This window comes from Bos mutus, chromosome 1 (genome assembly GCF_027580195.1).
Source record: "Bos mutus isolate GX-2022 chromosome 1, NWIPB_WYAK_1.1, whole genome shotgun sequence".
Classification (NCBI taxonomy): domain Eukaryota; kingdom Metazoa; phylum Chordata; class Mammalia; order Artiodactyla; family Bovidae; genus Bos; species Bos mutus.
The window spans coordinates 72,994,868-73,012,656 of NC_091617.1; the positions used below are offsets into that span (position 1 = coordinate 72,994,868).

The 17,789-nt window shown below is 41.2% G+C and overlaps 1 long non-coding RNA gene across 1 annotated transcript; it reads right to left on the reverse strand.

Moving 5' to 3' along the window:
* Positions 1-559: 559 nt before the first annotated feature.
* Positions 560-17,724, reverse strand: LOC138987989 (uncharacterized). The gene is made up of 3 exons (XR_011464337.1): positions 17,498-17,724; positions 11,775-11,870; positions 560-716 (listed from the first exon to the last, which is right to left on the reverse strand). It is a non-coding gene; the product is annotated as an uncharacterized lncRNA (long non-coding RNA).
* Between the last annotated feature and the right edge of the window lie 65 nt (positions 17,725-17,789).

Sequence of the window (17,789 nt, forward strand, 5' to 3'; positions counted from 1 at the left end):
CCCCAATTTACTGAGGGCACCATCATGGACCAAGGACCTCAGTTAGGCTATGCTGACCTGGCTTACAAGATTAGAGCAAGATGGTCTCTCTGGAGTATGCTTGGTAGGCTTTGAACAGGACCTGGGCCAGTCTGATTTGGAGGGTCAGGGGATGGCAGGGAGGAAAGAAACAAAGAACATCACTGAGAGGAAAAACCCGGAAGGAGGAAACATTCTGGCTGAAAAGAGAAAATCTAATGCTAAATTTCCATTTCTCTGGGCACTTAAGGAGATTGAGTGGCTCCTTAAAGAGGATACATTTTCTGCCTGCCACAGAGTAAGGTACACAGGTTCTTTATTTGGATATTTTCTGTGTAATTGGAATAAATTTGCATTACCTTTCCAACTCCTTATCTTTGGTAATAATATTAACTTCTAGCAGATGGTCCCATCAAAGACGTTGACAATGCAAAGTTCTCAATGAAGGCAAGTAAGAGACTTGCTCTAGTCTAGTAGAAGTAGAACTTGAAGAAATTATGCTATAGCAAAAGATATTTTTAATAACATTTACTTTTTTCTGATTATGACTTTAAGGCATGTTTGTTGTGGAAATTTAGAAGAATTTCACTTTCCATTTTTTTTCCAGAAGATGCAGACAAACAAAAACTCTCCCATTAGAGGTATTTACTCTTAGAATTTTGCTGTGTTTCCTCTTCTTTTTTTCTTCGTCTATGCATCTGTGGATAAAAAAACATGAACATGTGGTTCATGTTGCATGTAAAAATTTACATCTTGCATTTTTTAAATAGGTGTTTTAATGGGGACCATTTTTAAAGTCTTTATTGAATTTGTACAATATTGCTCCTGCTTTATGGTTTGGTTTTTTGGCTGCAGGGCATGTGGGATCTTAGATCCCTGACCAGGGATTGATCCCACCTCCTCTTCACCGGAAGGTGAAATCTTAACAACTGAACCACCAGGGAAGTCCCCTACACCTTGTTTTTCACTTAGTATTTGACGACCTTTTCATCTTATAAAATATTTGTGAAACTTTTGATATCTAATAAATGTATAATATTGCATCATATTGGATATATTCACTTTTAAGTATGCTCTGCTAAATTTTTTGTATATGTACATTTTTAATATGGCCAAGATTATTACCTTAGGAAAAATTTCTAGAAGTGGAATAAAGTGGTTATAACAAAAGCTATGGCTTTTCCAGTAGTCGTGTACAGATGTGAGAACTGGACAATAAAAAAGGCTCAGTGCCAAAGAATTGATGCCTTCGAACTGTGGTGCCAGAGAAGACTCTTGAGAGTCCCTTGGACAGCAAGGAGATTGAACCAGTCCATCCTAAAGGAAATCAACCCTGAATATTCATTGGAAGGACTGGTGATGAAGCTGGAGCTCCAATACTTTGACCACCTGATGCACACAGCCAACTCACTGAAAAAGACCCTGATGCTGGGAAAGATTGAGGGCAGGAGGAGAAGGGGACGACAGAGGATGAGATGGTTGGATGGCCTCACTGACTCCATGGACATGGGTTTGAGCAAACTCCGGGAGATGGTGAAGGACAAGGAAGCCTGGTGTGCTGCAGTCCATGGGGTCACAAAGAGTCGGACACAACTGAGTGACTGAACAACAACACAACAACAACAAAAGTATGTGTTCCAGACAGTTGATGTCAGGAAAATGAGAGCAGAGAAATTAAACCACTCACAACAGTGTTTGGTACATGGCAAATATTCAATGAATGTTAAGTATAATTGCTGCAAGGATATTCCATTTGGTCAATATTAAAAACTAACCTTCCAGAAGACCCCTTGTCATTCTTAACATTAAGCACATCATTAAATATTTTAATAGTAATTGAAAATACTGTGAATCAGAATTCTAAGCTTTGTGAATGACATCTGGGGTAAGAAATGCGGTTTTGGCAAAAGGGAATTGAAGAAATTAGCAATAGGCCTTCCAAGACTAGATTAATGGGATGAGAAATACCATGGAATGGAATCGTGAGACAAATGTCCCCATTGCATCTTGATGGAAATGTGACCAGGGCTCATGCTGGAATGGTATGTGTGTGGGTGTGCGTGTGTGACACTGTGGCACCTGAGGGAAAGAGATGCAAGGCTCTTGTGATGCCTAACATCTTCCTGGGGCTGGGGGTCCCCAGCAGATCAGGTTTGGGGCTGTGCACCCGGGAGCAGTCACAGATTATTGAAGGCAGAAAACAAGCCAAATGGGGTCAGTCCTTTGAGGAATGAGGCAGGCCAGCTGTTGTCCAGATCGGAATGGAATATTCAGTTGTGGAGAAGGTATAAGCTGGGGACCATCTGTTCTAACATAGAGGTTAAAAGATCACAGCAAGGAAAATCCGGGAGATCTTAAACTAAGGAGGATTGTTGAGGAATTAAATTTCAGTAAAGGATACTGGGATTTAGGAAATTATCAAAGAGTAGGTTAAGACAACAAGGGTGGGAGCATTGCCTCTAGGGACTCACAGTCTAAAATGCATCTGGGTTGGCGGTCCGAGATTGTAAGGATTGTACAGGGTATTTAGAGGTGGAGTGTATGGTCAGGCCACCCAAGATGGCTGTTCTTTTGTTCTCTGTGCATCCCTTGCCCAACCAGGGCTTGCTTCGCTTGCACTCTACCCACACGACTGACTTTCCTGTGTACTTAACCCAGGCCCCAGCTAATGATGGCTTATCAATGCAGTGATGAGGGGCATGCCCCTCTGCTGGTTTCCCTGGTAACTAATGAGCCTATCTGAGTTCAGTTCCCCCTATAACTGATAATCTCCCCTCTCCTCCACCCCCTTCCCGCTGGGAACAAAAAGTGCCGCCATGTCCTGCCTGCTGTGCCCCACACATGGTGGGGTGTTGCTCCAGGATCTTGCTTTGGACGTGTAAACTGCCCCCATCCATTAAATCATTGTTGGTTCTTTGCTGACTCTGGGCTACTTCTTCAGTCTTGAAGCTGGGCAAGCACAGGCCTTGTAGGTTTGTGCTGCTCAAACCCAACACCACCACTACTTATAAACTAGATAACTAATAAGGACCTAATGTATAGCACAGGGAACTCTACTCAATACTCTGTGATGGCCTCTATAGGAAAAGCATCTAAAAAATAGTGGATATATGTATAACTGATTCACTTAGCTATACGCATGAAACACAACATTGTACTCCAACTGTACTCCAATAAAAATTGAAAAAAACAAAATAAAATGAGTCTGTGTTTCTTCCCCTGGAGGGGAAGAAAGTGCTTTGATTTGCTCCTTTCAACAGCCACACAGGTTTGTGAACTGAGGACTTGGACACTCCCTTCTGCATGGATTTTACCTTTATTACTTCCCATGATGCTCATTCACTGTGGTCTTGTGATCTGCCCTTCATGGAGTACTTGATCTTATTCTGAGCAGGACTAAGTGCTTTACAAGATCACAAGGATGAGGCAAATTGTAGCTTTCATCGAACAGACGAGGAAACTGAGGCTCACGGCAGTGAAGTGACTTGTCAAGATCACGTGGCAAGAGAACAAGAGACAGGAAGTTAATGTGTTTCCCACCTCCTGTCCCAAATACTTGACTATTAATAGGCACTTAGTATGTGAGCTCCTGATTGCCAGATGCCAGAAGAGTGCTGACAAGGAAGGTACCCCGTGCAGATGTACCAGAAGTAGAGAGGAGGGGCAGGCTGGGACGCCTCATGTACAGAGTGGGACGTCTAGATTGGAATTGCACAAGCAGCAATCCCAAGAGTTCCTTCTAATGGCAAGGTTATCTGACTCTGAGGTTGCCCACCTTGGATAGTGAAGCTAACAAAACTTGCCTGGGATTCTCCCACTTTGCGGTGCTCTTTGATGGCCTTGCAAAAGTCCCTGGAAATCTACCACTCCAAATCTGGCCCCTAGTAGGCCTGGCAGGAGGCCTTCTGTGAAGTTCAAAAGAAGCTCCTAGGCAAATATTTGCCACATTGACTCTGCACTAAGCACTTTATATGCATTATGTCACCTGTCTTCTTATCAAAATGCAAGAGATTTATTAGAGGTTAAGGAATTTGTTTTAGATCACACTGAATTTAAGTGGCAAGGTAATAATTGGAGCCCAAGACACTGGACATAAAAGCTCATATGCTTTTTGACTTTATTGACATATAAATAGACTACAATACACTGAGAATATATAAAGTATAAAATATGTCAAGTGTATACCTGTGAGATGATCACCACAATCGAAAGGACTGAAGCCCTTTCTCATCAACACTGGGTAGCAGCTTCTCTCTATTAATCCTAATTCTTCTCTTGGCTTCACCAGATCAGTGTCAGTTCCATCCTATATGACAAGCAGTCAGATGACCAACCTGTGCTTCCTAAATCTTCTGTTCTTCTATTCCTCAAGTACCTTTGAGAGTTCTTACCAAAGCACTTCATGGGACATAACTGAGTTTCTCTTATCAGCTTGTTAACCCTCCCACACTGATTTTGCCCAGGTAATTGAATATCTGGATGATTTTTCAATCTGCAAAAAGCCATGCAACTATTGTCACAGAGCACACAGGGTGCAGCCAGGCCTGTGGGTGGCAGGCTGCGGTGCCCAGAGCAAGGCCTAGTGAGGCAGGCTCAGCGGCCAGGGTTGGGATGTCTTTGATTTAACTTGGCCTACTCCAAATGATGACATCTTTCAACCAATTGGTTTGTGTGTGTGTGTATTTTAAAAGATTAATAAAATTATTTTTTCTTATTATTTATTTTTATCAAAGTATGGTTGATTTACAGTATTAATCTCAGGTATACAGCATAGTGATTCAGTATTTTTACAGATTATACTTCCCTTAAAGTTATTACAGAATAATGGCTGTATTTTCCTGTGCTGTGCAATATATCCTTGTTGCTTATCTATTTTATACATTGTAGTTTGTATCTCCTGATCACATACCCCTATCTTGACCCTCCCTGCTAGAATAAAAAAGATTTGTCTTTTTTCCCCATTTTCTGTGTCTATGTAGAATAAATATACAAATAGTATTTATAATATGCTTTGTATTTATATGTGCTTTGTATATGTATGTATATTATATGTATATATCTGTTTCATATAAAAATATTTTTAGGGAAGAAAAAATTCCCAGGTATAGTTATCTTTAACTTCCACTAATTTTTCCTTTAAAAAATATTCTTATAATTTGTTTGACACTATGTATGTATGTATACACTATCTTACTCATCCTTACAACCACCTCACAGTGTAGAGCATGAGTATTATTCCATTTCACAAATGAAAAAGTGAACTAATGCCCTATAGGGTGAATGGGATATAAACAAACAGAGAGACAAAGTAGGCAGACAATGACAAGTGTCCTGGGACCAGAGGAAGACTAAAGGGGTAGTAAGCTGCTAAGGCCCCAGTGCAAGGAGAAGTACAGGGACATTCCTGTGACAGACACGGGAAGAAAGCAATGTTTCACGGAGCCTTGCAGAGGAGGTCAGTGGCAAGACAGAGAAGGCCCCCCAAAAAACCTCTATTAGAACAGAGATTGAGCTGGAAGCAGGGGAACTTGTTTTGAAGTTGCTTTTGCATGACAAACTCAGTTTTTCCTTAGATTATTAATCTAAGATGATTGAGTAGAGTTAGTGGAGGGCCTGGACAAGCCGAAGACCTCAGCAAGCCCCCTTTGATACTTCACAATGGAGGGACAGGTTTGAGTACTAGAAGTGCTTCAGTTCCAATTTCCACTCAGTTTCCCATCAGGAAATAACACTTCCCATTTGCTTACAGAGACACCTGTAAGCTCTGAACTTTATGAGGCATTCACTGCAGTTTCTTCTCCCTTCCCAAATATCATGGGTTGATACACTTGAGAATCTCTTTCCTTCTGTGCAGTGTCACTTGCTGATGAATTATGAAAACCATAACTAGCAAAAGTCATCCTAAAGTGGACGTGAGGGAGAATGGCAAACAAGGAGCCCAGTAGCCACTCCCAGTTTTGCCTTTCTCTTTCCATCTCCATGGGGGAGAGTTCTGACAGAATGCGGTCCACTGGAGAAGGGGATGGCAAACCACTTCAGTATTCTTGCCTTGAGAACACCATGAACAGTATGAAAAGGTAAAAAGATAGGACACTGAAAGATGAACTCCCCAGGTTGGTAGGTGCCCAATATGCTACTGGAGATCAGTGGAGAAATAACTCTAGAAAGAATGAAGAGACAGAGTCAAAGCAAAAGCAGCACCCAGTTGTGGATGTGACTGGTGATAGAAGCAAGGTCCGATGCTGTAAAGAGCAATATCGCATAGGAACCTGGAATGTCAGGTCCATGAATCAAGGAAAATCGGAAGTGGTCAAACAGGAGATGGCAAGAGTGAGCGTCGACACGCTAGGAATCAGCGAACTAAAATGGACTGGAATGGGTGTATTTAACTCAGATGACCATTATATCTACTACTGTGGGCAGGAATCCCTTAGAAGAAATGGAGTAGCCATCATGGTCAACAAAAGAGTCCAAAATGCAGTACTTGGATGCAATCTCAAAAATGACACAATGATCTCTGTTCGTCTCCAAGGCAAACCATTCAATATTACGGTAATCCAAGGCTATGCCCTGACCAGCAATGCTGAAGAAGCTAAAGTTGAATAATTCTATGAAGACGTACAAGACCTTCTAGAACTAACACCCCCAAAAGATGTCCTTTTCATTATAGGAGACGAATGCAAAAGTAGGAAATCAAGAGACACCTGGAGTAACAGGCAAATTTGGCCTTGGAGTACAGAATGAAGCAGGGCAAAGGCTAACAGAGTTTTGCCAAGAGAACGCACTGGTCATAGCAAACACCCTCTTCCAACAACACAAGAGAAGACTCTACACATGGACATCACCAGATGGTCAACACCAAAATCAGATTGATTATATTCTTTGCAGCCAAAGGTGGAGAAGCTCTATACAGTCAGCAAAAGCAAGACTGGGAGCTGACTGTGGCTCAGATCATGAACTCCTTATTGCCAAATTCAGACTGAAATTGAAGAAAGTAGGGAAAACCACTAGACCATTCAGGTATGACCTAAATCAAATCCCTTACGATTATACAGTGGAAGTAAGAAATAGATTTAATGGACTAGATCTGATAGACAGAGTGCCTGATGAACTATGGATGGGGGTTTGCGACATTGTACAGGAGACAGGGATCAAGACCATCACCGAGAAAAAGAAATGCCAAAAAAGCAAAATGGATGTCTGAGGAGGCCTTACAAATAGCTGTGAAAAGAAGAGAAGCAAAAAGCAAAGGAGAAAAGGAAAGATATAAGCATCTGAATGCAGAGTTCCAAAGAATAGCAAGGAGAGATAAAAAAAAAAAAGCCTTCCTCAGTGATCAGTGCAAAGAAATAGAGGAGAACAATAGAATGGGAAAGACAAGAGATCTCTTCAAGAAAATTAGAGATACCAAGGGGACATTTCATGCAAAGATGGGCTTGATAAAGGACAGAAATGGTATGGACCTAACAGAAGCAGAAGATATTAAGAAGAGGTGGCAAGAATACACAGAAGAACTATACAAAAAAGATCTTCATGACCCAGATAATAATGATAGTGTGATCACTCACCGAGAGCCAGACATCCCAGAATTTGAAGTCAAGTGGGCCTTAGGAAGCATCACTATGAACAAAGCTAGTGGAGGTGATGAAATTCCAGTTGAGCTATTTCAAATCCTGAAAGATGATGCTGTGAAAGTGCTGCACTCAATATGCCAGCAAATTTGGAAAACTCAGCAGTGGCCATAGGACTGGAAAAGGTCAGTTTTCATTCCAATCCCAAAGAAAGACAATGCCAAAGATTGCTCAAACTACCGTACAATTGCACTCATCTCACATGCAAGTAATGCTCAAAATTCATCAAGCCAGGCTTCAACGATACATGAACCATGAAATTCCAGATGTTCAAGCTGGTTTTAGAAAAGTCAGAGGAACCGGAAATCAAATTGCCAACATCTGTTGGATCATCGAAAAAGCAAGAGAGTTTCAGAAAAATATCTATTTCTGGTATACTGACTATGCCAAATCCTTGGACTGGTTGGATCCCCACAAACTGTGGAAAATTCTGAAAGAGATGGGAGTACCAGACCACTTGACCTGCCTCCTGAGAAATCTGTATGCAGGTCAAGAAGCAACAGTTAGAACTGGACATGGAACACCAGACTGGTTCTGAATAGGAAAAGGAGTACGTCAAGGCTGTATATTGTCACCCTGCTTATTTAACTTATATGCAGAGTACATCATTGGAGAAGGCAATGGCAACCCATTCCAGTACTCTTGCCTGGAAACTCCCATGGATGGAGGAGCCTGGTAGGCTGCAGTCCATGGGGTGGCGAAGAGTCGGACACAACTGAGCAACTTCACTTTCATGCATTGGAGAAGGAAATGGCAATCCACTCCGGTGTTCTTGCCTGGAGAATCCCAGGGACAGGCAAGCCTGGTGGGCTGCCGTCTATGGGGTTGCACAGAGTCAGACATGACTGAAGCAACGTAGCAGCAGCAGCGACAGCAGAGTATATCATAAGAAACACTAGCCTGGATGAAGCACAAGCTGGAATCAAGAATGCTGGGAGAAATATCAGTAACCTCAGATATGCAGATGATACCACCCTTATGGCAGAAAGTGAAGAAGAACTAAATATCCTCTTGATGAATGCAAAAGAGGAGAGTAAAAAAGTTGACTTAAAGCTCAAAATCCAGTAAACTAAGATCATGGCATCTAGTCCCATCACTTCATGGCAAATAGATGGGGAAACAGTGACAGACTTTTATTTTCTTGGGCTCCAAAATCACTGCAGATGGTGATTGCAGCCATGAAATTAAAAGACGTTTGCTCCTTGGAAGAAAAGTTATGACCAACCTAGACAGTGTATTAAAAAGCAGAGACATTACTTTGCCAACAAAGGTCCATGTAGTCAAGGCTATGGTTTTTCCAGTGGTCATGTATGGATGTGAGAGTTGGACTATAAAGAAAGCTGAGTGCAGAATTGATGCTTTTGAACTGTGGTTTGGAGAAGACTCTTGAGAGTCCCTTGGACTGCAAGGAGATCCCACCAGTCCATCCTAAAGGAAATCAGTCCTGAATAATCATTGAAAGGAGTGATGTTGAAGGTGAAACTGCAATACTTTGGCCACCTGATGCAAAGAACTGACTCATTTGAAAAGATCCTGATGCTGGGAAAGATTGAAGGCAAGAGGAGAAGGGGACGACAGAAGATGAGATGGTTGGATGGCATCACCAGCTTAATGGACATGAGTTTGAGTAAACTCTGGGATTTGGTGATGGGCAGGAAGGCCTGGCGTGCTGCAGTCCATAGGGTCGCAAAGAGTCAGACACAACTGAGTGACTGAACTGAACTGAACTGAACTCCATCTCCAGCAGGGACCTGTTTTGGATTCCCACCAGGAGGCTCAGCCCTGTTCCTGGGTCATCCCACAGCGGGGGTACCAAACCCAGACCAGCCTCACTCTACACCAGGAGCTCCAAGTCACACCCCTTCAGTCTGACCAGAGGCAGTTCTCTTGGTAGAGACAGAATAGGATGGTCAAATAGTTAGCTTAGAAACCCCATTAGGGAATTGTAGATAGAGAGGGAAATTTAGGGGATTGGGGAGACCACAGTAGGACTAATGGTCACTCAAGAAAGTAATGGAAAAATTCTGAAACAATGTGGGCTTGCTTGACTCATAAAGCAAAATAAGTCACTTAGTATCACAGTCAGATAGGCTTGCTTTATGGTAAAATCAAGCTAACTTGCTTTGAAAACAAAACCATGCAACAGAAGCATGAGACATGACCCCCCCTCCTAAAAAAAAACTATGGTGGCATGAGACCTATATCTTCCTCAGTGAGCTCAGTGAGCTAGTAACACCCTAAACATGTTCTTTGGCCCCAAGACATGTTCTTTGCACCATGCAACCAAAACAATAAAACAATAGCAGAAAATAAGGACTACGATCTGCCCAGTGGTGTCATCAAGTTAATGACTCCCAAAACAGGGTCTGTGTACACAAAAAATCATCACTTATGGGAAGGTGACTTTTCAAAATGAAAGACTCTCATTGCACTGAGACTTGAAAATATTTTTTCCAAAGTGCTATGACAAACCTGGCCTGACCATACAGGGAAGGACTAGCAAACTTTCCTTGCTCTACATGGTGGAGGAACTGATGATGGAAATGTGATGTCTACTCAAGAGAGACAATGAAGACCTTTTCCTCCTCCCCTCTCTTCCTCTGATTATAAAAATGTAACTCACTGAGTACCCAGGGCAGCACAACACTTGCCTTCCCACTTATGAGCCTTCAGTTCAGTTCAGTTCAGTTCAGTTCAGTCGCTCATTCGTGTCCGACTCTTTGCGACCCCATGAATAGCAGCACACCAGGCCTCCCTGTCCATCACCAACTCCTGGAGTTCACTCAGACTCACGTCCATTGAGTCAAGCATCCTATTCTAATAAATCACTTCTTACCTATTACTTTGTCTCTTGCTGAATTCTTTTCTGCACTGAGACATACAAGACTGTGGGGCCAGAGCTCTTTGAAACCCTGGAAATGACACCTAACAGTTTCACTCTGATTCTGCTAACTGGGCTTCTGTCTCATTCCCAAACGTAAGATCCCCTGTGGGTACTACTGTTCCCAAGTTCCTGTTTGGCAGCCTGCCTCAAGCCCTAGATCCTTCTTAGGAGTAAGGACTAGGCTTTCTCTTGCCAGGCTCCTACCCAGAATTGGAACACTCCCCCAGGCTCAAAGTCTCTGGCTGGGCTTGGCCACTAGAGAATAGACTCCTGGAGCCAGCTTCCTGTTTGGATTTCCAAGTATCACCTGCCCCATGTTCCTCATGGCTGGACTTAGCTGCTTTTTGGAAACATTTCCACTTTTGTCTTATGGCCTCCTTTCTACGGCCAACTGCTCTCCTGAGCTGTAGGCAAAGATTGCCATAGACAATTGGCTAGATTGAACTTCCTTTGTTAGCACCTGCAAATTCAGCAGTTTGCCATGTACAGATATCAAGTCCATTGGATATGTTCACGATCCTTTCTGTTCTGCCTAAATCAGTAATTGGATACATCCTACAATTCTGTGATACGGCCATAGCTTTGGCACCCCACTCCAGTACTCTTGCCTGGAAAATCCCATGGACGGAGGAGCCTGGTGGGCTCCTCCATGGGGTTGCTAAGAGTCGGACACGATTGAGTGACTTCACTTTCACTTTTCACTTTCCTGCATTGAAGAAGGAAATGGCAACCCACTCCAGTGTTCTTGCCTGGAGAATCCCAGGGACGGGGGAGCCTGGTGGGCTGCTGTCTGTGGGGTCGCACAGAGTCGGACATGACTGAAGCGACTTAGCAATAGCAGCAGTTACCCAGTTAGTGGATTCTGCAATTGTTCTATTTAAATTGGACTTTCCAAATGAAATCCTCTTTTAAATATACTAGAGAGACTGTTCAAAGAATCCTATTCTGATTCCTTCGCAAAAAAGTGGGTAGCAATATGGTGCAGCGTAAAGTACCTTATGGGCTTCCCTAGTGGCTCAGTGGTAAAGAACCCACCTGCAATGAATGAGACACAGGTTAGGCGTGTATTCTGGAGAACTGTCTTCTGGAGAAGATCTTCTGGAGAAGGAAATGGCAACCTACTCCAGAATTCTTGCCTAGGAAATCCCACGGACACAGGAGCCTGGTGGGCTACAGTCCCTGGGGTCGCAGAGAGTCAGACACGACTGAGTGACTAAACGATAATAACAATAACAAAGTACCTTATATAAGACTCGAGTTCTTTATTTGAGGCCCACTTTTCATAGACTGTGACCTCAGAAAATCATTGTACAGTCTTCTTGGAACTTTTTCTTCATCTGAGAAAAAAATGAAGGTAATTTAGTAATTTCTAAGATCCAGTCTACTTGTAACAATCCGTGATTCTTAATAATTCTACCTTAGCATGCATGATTTTGCATATTCAAAATTTCTGTTAGAAGTTCTCAAAAGTAAGTACACTGGCATGAAGTTTCTGCCTGGGGATTTACTCTTCTGGCTTCCATTTTTATAGACTGTCCTTAATGACCTGGTATTGTTGTAATAGTTGCCAACTGAGATGCACTTCACAGAAGAGAAACTGCCTTACCTCCAGAGAGGAGTTTTTCATTTTTGAAAATAACAGAAAGCCAGGTGGTTGCTTCTGAAGGTGGACCAATGGGCCAAGTCACCATAAGGAAGGTCAGAACCCGATGCCAAGCAGGGATATTTGAGAGCAATACTTCTGAGAAGTAGAGACAGTGGTAACCTGCTCTTTTCTACTGTAATTAATGGGGAGTCCCTGTATATTTGTATTAGACTCTTTTTTCTTAGGGTTGCTAAATGTTTCATAAATGAAATTAATTCAATTAAACTTCACAGCACCACCTTGAGATAGGTAATTCCTCTGTGGGACATCACATCTTTGCTTGCTACGATGTCATGTGCAGATTATACAGTAGTGCAGATTAGGACAACTAATAATAAGATGAGTTTAGATGAAGTTCTAGAGTTAAAGGTCTCAAGTGCTTTGCAAATAAGCAGACTGGAGGAACGAAGACTGGAGACGAAGCTTGAGGCAGCTCATTGCCAATGATGACAAGCAGAGACATCACGCTCATTTTGATTTCCACTTTATGTTGAGGACACATGACCCTGAACTGGTCTTTGTGACCCCTTTGTGACTCAGCTCCTACAGCTTTCAAGTGGGGGCAGTAATATTACTCATCCACTTACTTCATAGAGATGTTGCAAGGAATAATATTTGTAACTGCTGTGGAGTTCTCAGATGAAAGGTGGAGGTTAATACATGCTGATTACCACTTATCTTCACACCATCTAAATGAGTTAGGATGTGAAGAAGACACAGGCCCAGAGTCCTGGCAGAAACTGGAAGTGTCATTATTTCTATTTTGCATCCATTATAAACACCCAAAGAGGTTGAAAAATAGAGCAGTGGTCATGCTCCTGGGATAAATGAAAGCAAACTGAAACACCAGATCAGCAAAGAGGCAGCTAATTTTTGGTTTTCTTCTTTTTTTCTTTTCCGTTCTTATTTGAAATGGAGTATTTGAGAGGGAATGGCTGAAGCAACATTTTCTCTTGGGAATTCCTCTCAATTCTAAGCTATCAATATATAAATATGTGTGTATTATTCAGATTCCTAAGAATGGGCTCACATGTGTGTTTTTCAGTGGGCCTTTGCTTTCAGTCTTCTTTGTCAGTAATGTTTTCTCTATCTCTCCATCTCCATTTATCTAGGTTGGCATGGAGCTTCCTACCTCCATGAAGTCTTTTTGTCCTTATCCTACCTGAACTTTCTCTGCCACTCTTTTGTAATTAACACTTGTTTTGAAATTCATATTTTGGTGTTTGTCTTGCTTCTTAATGACTTAGCTCTTCCAAGGTGTATTAACTCACATTCTCCTTTTAGTACAAGTTGGTACAATGAAGTGAATCAAACAAGTGTTAAATAAATGAATGAATGGTTTCTGCTAGAAAAGTGTCAAGATTTGAATTCAGATCACGCCAAACCCACATCTGCTGTGCTCACCATGTCACTCTATACTCTGTGAGGCACATCCAGTGGAGAATATATTTCAAATGGGTGATATTAAGGAAGAGAGAGACTGATTTAAATAATGAAACTTTTAACTCCTTGGGTAAATTCTAGGGAGTGTAATAACTGAATTATATGATAAGATGTTTAATTTTGTGAGAAACTCCCAAAATGTTTTCCAAAGCACCATTTTGCATTCCCAGCAGGAATGAAACCTTCTGTTCCACATCCTTGCTGGTATCTGGTGTTGGCAATGTTCCAGATTTTGGCCATTTTAATAGGTGTATAGGGATAGTTCCTTGTTGCTTGAATTTACAGTTCCCTGATGGCATAATCAAATGAGGTGATTATAAATAACAAACACAAAAGTTATTTACTTAAATTATTTCTTGGTTAATTAGTTTAGCCTTGATTATTAAATTCCTTGTTCCTAAACGTATGTCTCCACAAAAACCTGCACACAAATGTTTATAGCTGCCATTCTCATAGCCAAAACTTGGAAGCGACCAAGATGTCCTTTGGTAGGTGAGCAGATAAATGCACTGTGGTGCATCCAGACAGTGGAATAATATCCAACTCTAAAAGAAATGAGCCATCAAAACAAGACCAGGAGAACTTAAATGCATATTACTAAGCAAAAGAAATCAATTTGAAAAGGCAACATATTGTATGATTCCAACTATGTAACATTCTAAAAGCAACACTATGGAGACAGTAAAACATCAGCCATTGCCTGAGGTCATTGGAAAGTTAGGGATGAATAGTGGGAGGAGGGAGAATTTTTAGGGCAGAGAAACTATATGATACTACAGGAGTTAAAACTCACAGAACGGACAACGCCAAAAGTGAATTCTAGTGTAAACTGTGGACCTTGAGTAAAAATGATGCGTCAGAGTAGGTTTAATTGGTAACAAATGTACCATTCTGGTGGGGAATGCTCATGTGGGAGGAAGGATGTATATTTTTAAAAAGTATATGAAAAATCTCTGTACCTTCTGCTCAACTTTAGTACAAACCTAAAAAATGCTCCAAAAAAGTCTATTGAAATTTATTTAAGTTAAAAATTATTTAATAAATAATAATTAATTTTCCAACAATGTTGTAAAAGGAAGTACATTTAACCTAGAGGGTTCAAAAACTCTTTCTATTGTCTAGAAAGACTGAGTTACTTTAGAACTTGCTTATTCAGTGATTCCTGTAACAGTCAAGTACAGGTTGATCAAGGAAAATATGCATATTTGTGATGCTAGTTTATTTTCACTGACATCATTACTTACTGTATGAAGTTCAGACTCAGGCCATTCAGGTAATGACCTTAATCTCTATTTCCTGCCCTATCTCCCTTTTTCTTTCACTCACTCCTTGATTGCAGCAAAGGTGATGGATTACTTCTGGACCAGCTTGTGTGTTTCTCCTGATGGCTCCCTTGCTTTAGATGCTCTTTCCTATGACCCACTTCCAGTCTAAGCCCCAGCATCTCCACCTATTGAAGCTTTTCCTGTCTGACTTCAAGGTCCTTCTCAAATACTTCCTTCCCGAAGAGGCTCTCCTGGTCATATAGATTTAATATCTCTCAGAAAGCACTTAGATTATGCCAAATGAACCTGTAGTAGCTGTATTAACCTAACAATGAGGAACGTGGATTGGGAGAGCAGCATTGCCATATCCAAATACTAGCATTCGCTATTTATTTTCTGTGCTGGCATTTCCCAGTCTGCTAAGTGGGAAGGTCTAGAGTAGTAATGACTACAGAGGTTGTAGGATTGTAAATATGTGCATAAAATGCTCAGAATAGTGCCTGGTACGTGGAAGTGTTCTGTAAATATTCTGTTTCCTTTTCATGGAATGTAGCTCCGTTTCTAGGTACACTCAATGCTTACAGACCAACAGTTCTAGACAAGGAAGGAGGCTGCCCATGAGTCATGTGGGCTGTAGAGGCACTTGGATATTTTACCATTAGAACTTCTGGAGGGATATGAGGAAACTCATTATTTCAAAGTCCTCAGTTCTCCTGGACCATGTCGTTGAAATGGTTTTCCACGGACTTCTGGTTTTCAATAACATTTCTTTTTTTTACATTCTTAAGGACTGATTTTGCTATTCAAGTTCGCCTTAAATATTGCTATGGCATAATCAGATCTGTTTAATGAGGTTAAGTTCGTGTGCAGTTTTTCCTGAAGCCCTTAATCAATTACACACTCATCTTAACCCCACAGTGGCACATGAATTGCCAAATGTACTCAGGAACCCAGTCAGAAGGAAGAAGTGCAGGAATTGCCAGTTCTAGACAACAGAATGAAACACTTGTTTCTCACTTGCCCACTAGCATGGGTATAGTTTTACCACTTCACACAGAAACATTCCTCAATCCTCATAAGTTGAGATAAAGTTTGAAGTCTCTTAAATATTTACATAACTCTTGCTAGAGCTCTAAAATAGTCACTTATCCTTTTTTGAGATATAATTTTTTTTGTTGTTGTTGAGAAACAATTCACATTTATAAAGTCTACCCTTTAAAAAGTATACAATTTAGTGAGTTTAGTATTTTCACAAAGTTTTGCTGCCATAACCACTAATTCCAGAAGATTTTCATCCTCCTAAAAAGAAATCTCATACTCTTCATATTTTTGTGATTTTGTGATAAAATGTTTTATTTATGTGGTTAAGTTGCACTAATAATTTTTAGAAATTCAGAGAGCTGCATGTATGTATAAATATAGTAATTAATATTATAATAGGCTATTTTTGAATGCTTATCTTAATGATACTTTACCATTTGTTCAGTGTTTTACACACACACACACACACACACACACTTCAGTCTTTGACTTGCTAGGATTTTTCATATCAGGTTGGTGATCAATGCCAACATTTGTGGATAGCTTGAAGGAGAGTGGGTGGACACACTGAAGGTAAAAATAACTCCCCTTTATTGAACATACACTGTTTCCCAGGGACTACCCCTCACACAGGAGGTAAGTTCTATTGCTATCATTTTTTATTCTACATGGGAGCAGATAGAGGCTTCTGGAGCTTATGAGACTTGTTTTCCCCACATGGCATAACTAGGAAAGGCCAAATTTGAACCCAGGCCCTCCAAAGAGGGTGGCAGAGAATGAGATGGTTGGATGGCATCATTACTGATTCAATGGACATGAGTTTGAGCAAACTCTGGGAGATAGTGAAGGACAGGGAAATCTGGTGTGCTGCAGTTCATGGGGTCACAAAGAATCATAACTTAGTGACTGAACCTCCAAAATCAGAGTACTTGCCCTTAAACACTGTGCTCTAGTGACTGCTGTTAAATTGGATGTCTAGCTTAATTATGATGACAGTCCTTGATCAGAGCTCTACAACATGCTTCCCCAAGCCCCCATTCAATTCCTCCAGTTATTGGTTGAGAAGAGCCAGCTCCTGCAGGTCAAATGCTTATAGTGAGGCTGGCACACATGAGCAGCTAGATTGCTTTTTTTTTCTCTTTCAGAGCAGACATGAATGTGTGTTGCTTCCACAGTACTGGGACTTCTGACAGTTGTCTTAGACTCCTAGTCCAGCTCTCAAAATAACTAAACACCTTTTACCACATTTGTTTGTATATTTGAATACTTACATCAGTTGGAGGGTAATATATGACTTGATTTATATATGTAGTCTCTGTGCTCAAATAATGTATGTTGAATGAATGTGTGAAAAAATTTAAAAATGAGTCTAGACTCCTTATGAGTTCAACCACCAATATTTTAGTGAGAGGAGACTGCATGGTATAGTTTGATTATGCTTTCTTTTCCCTGCAAGTTTCTCAAAAAAGTAAACTTAATTCCACATACACATTGAGTGGACTATTTTTTTACACACACAGAGAAATGTGATTTCAAATACCTTTTGAAGAGGATTAGTCACAATTTTTACCTTTTGTAAGCAAAATGAATGAAGATCCTATTAAAAGTCGATGGATTGGGGCTTTCATGAATCAGATAAAATCTGCAGCTCTGTTAGAGTCCTTTTGCCTGTTGCCCACTCCTCGGAGAGGTCCTGCCAACTCTGCATTGTCCCGCCGGATTTGCAGTCAGATGTCTTGGGCTGGCAGGCACTGTGCAGGCAATGAGTTCTTTCCCTGTAAGTTGGGTACAAAAAGACCAGCATGGGAGCAGCCTCCTCTGGGACAGCGGCTGAGAGAGAATGCAGTTAGCCAGGAGCGGGC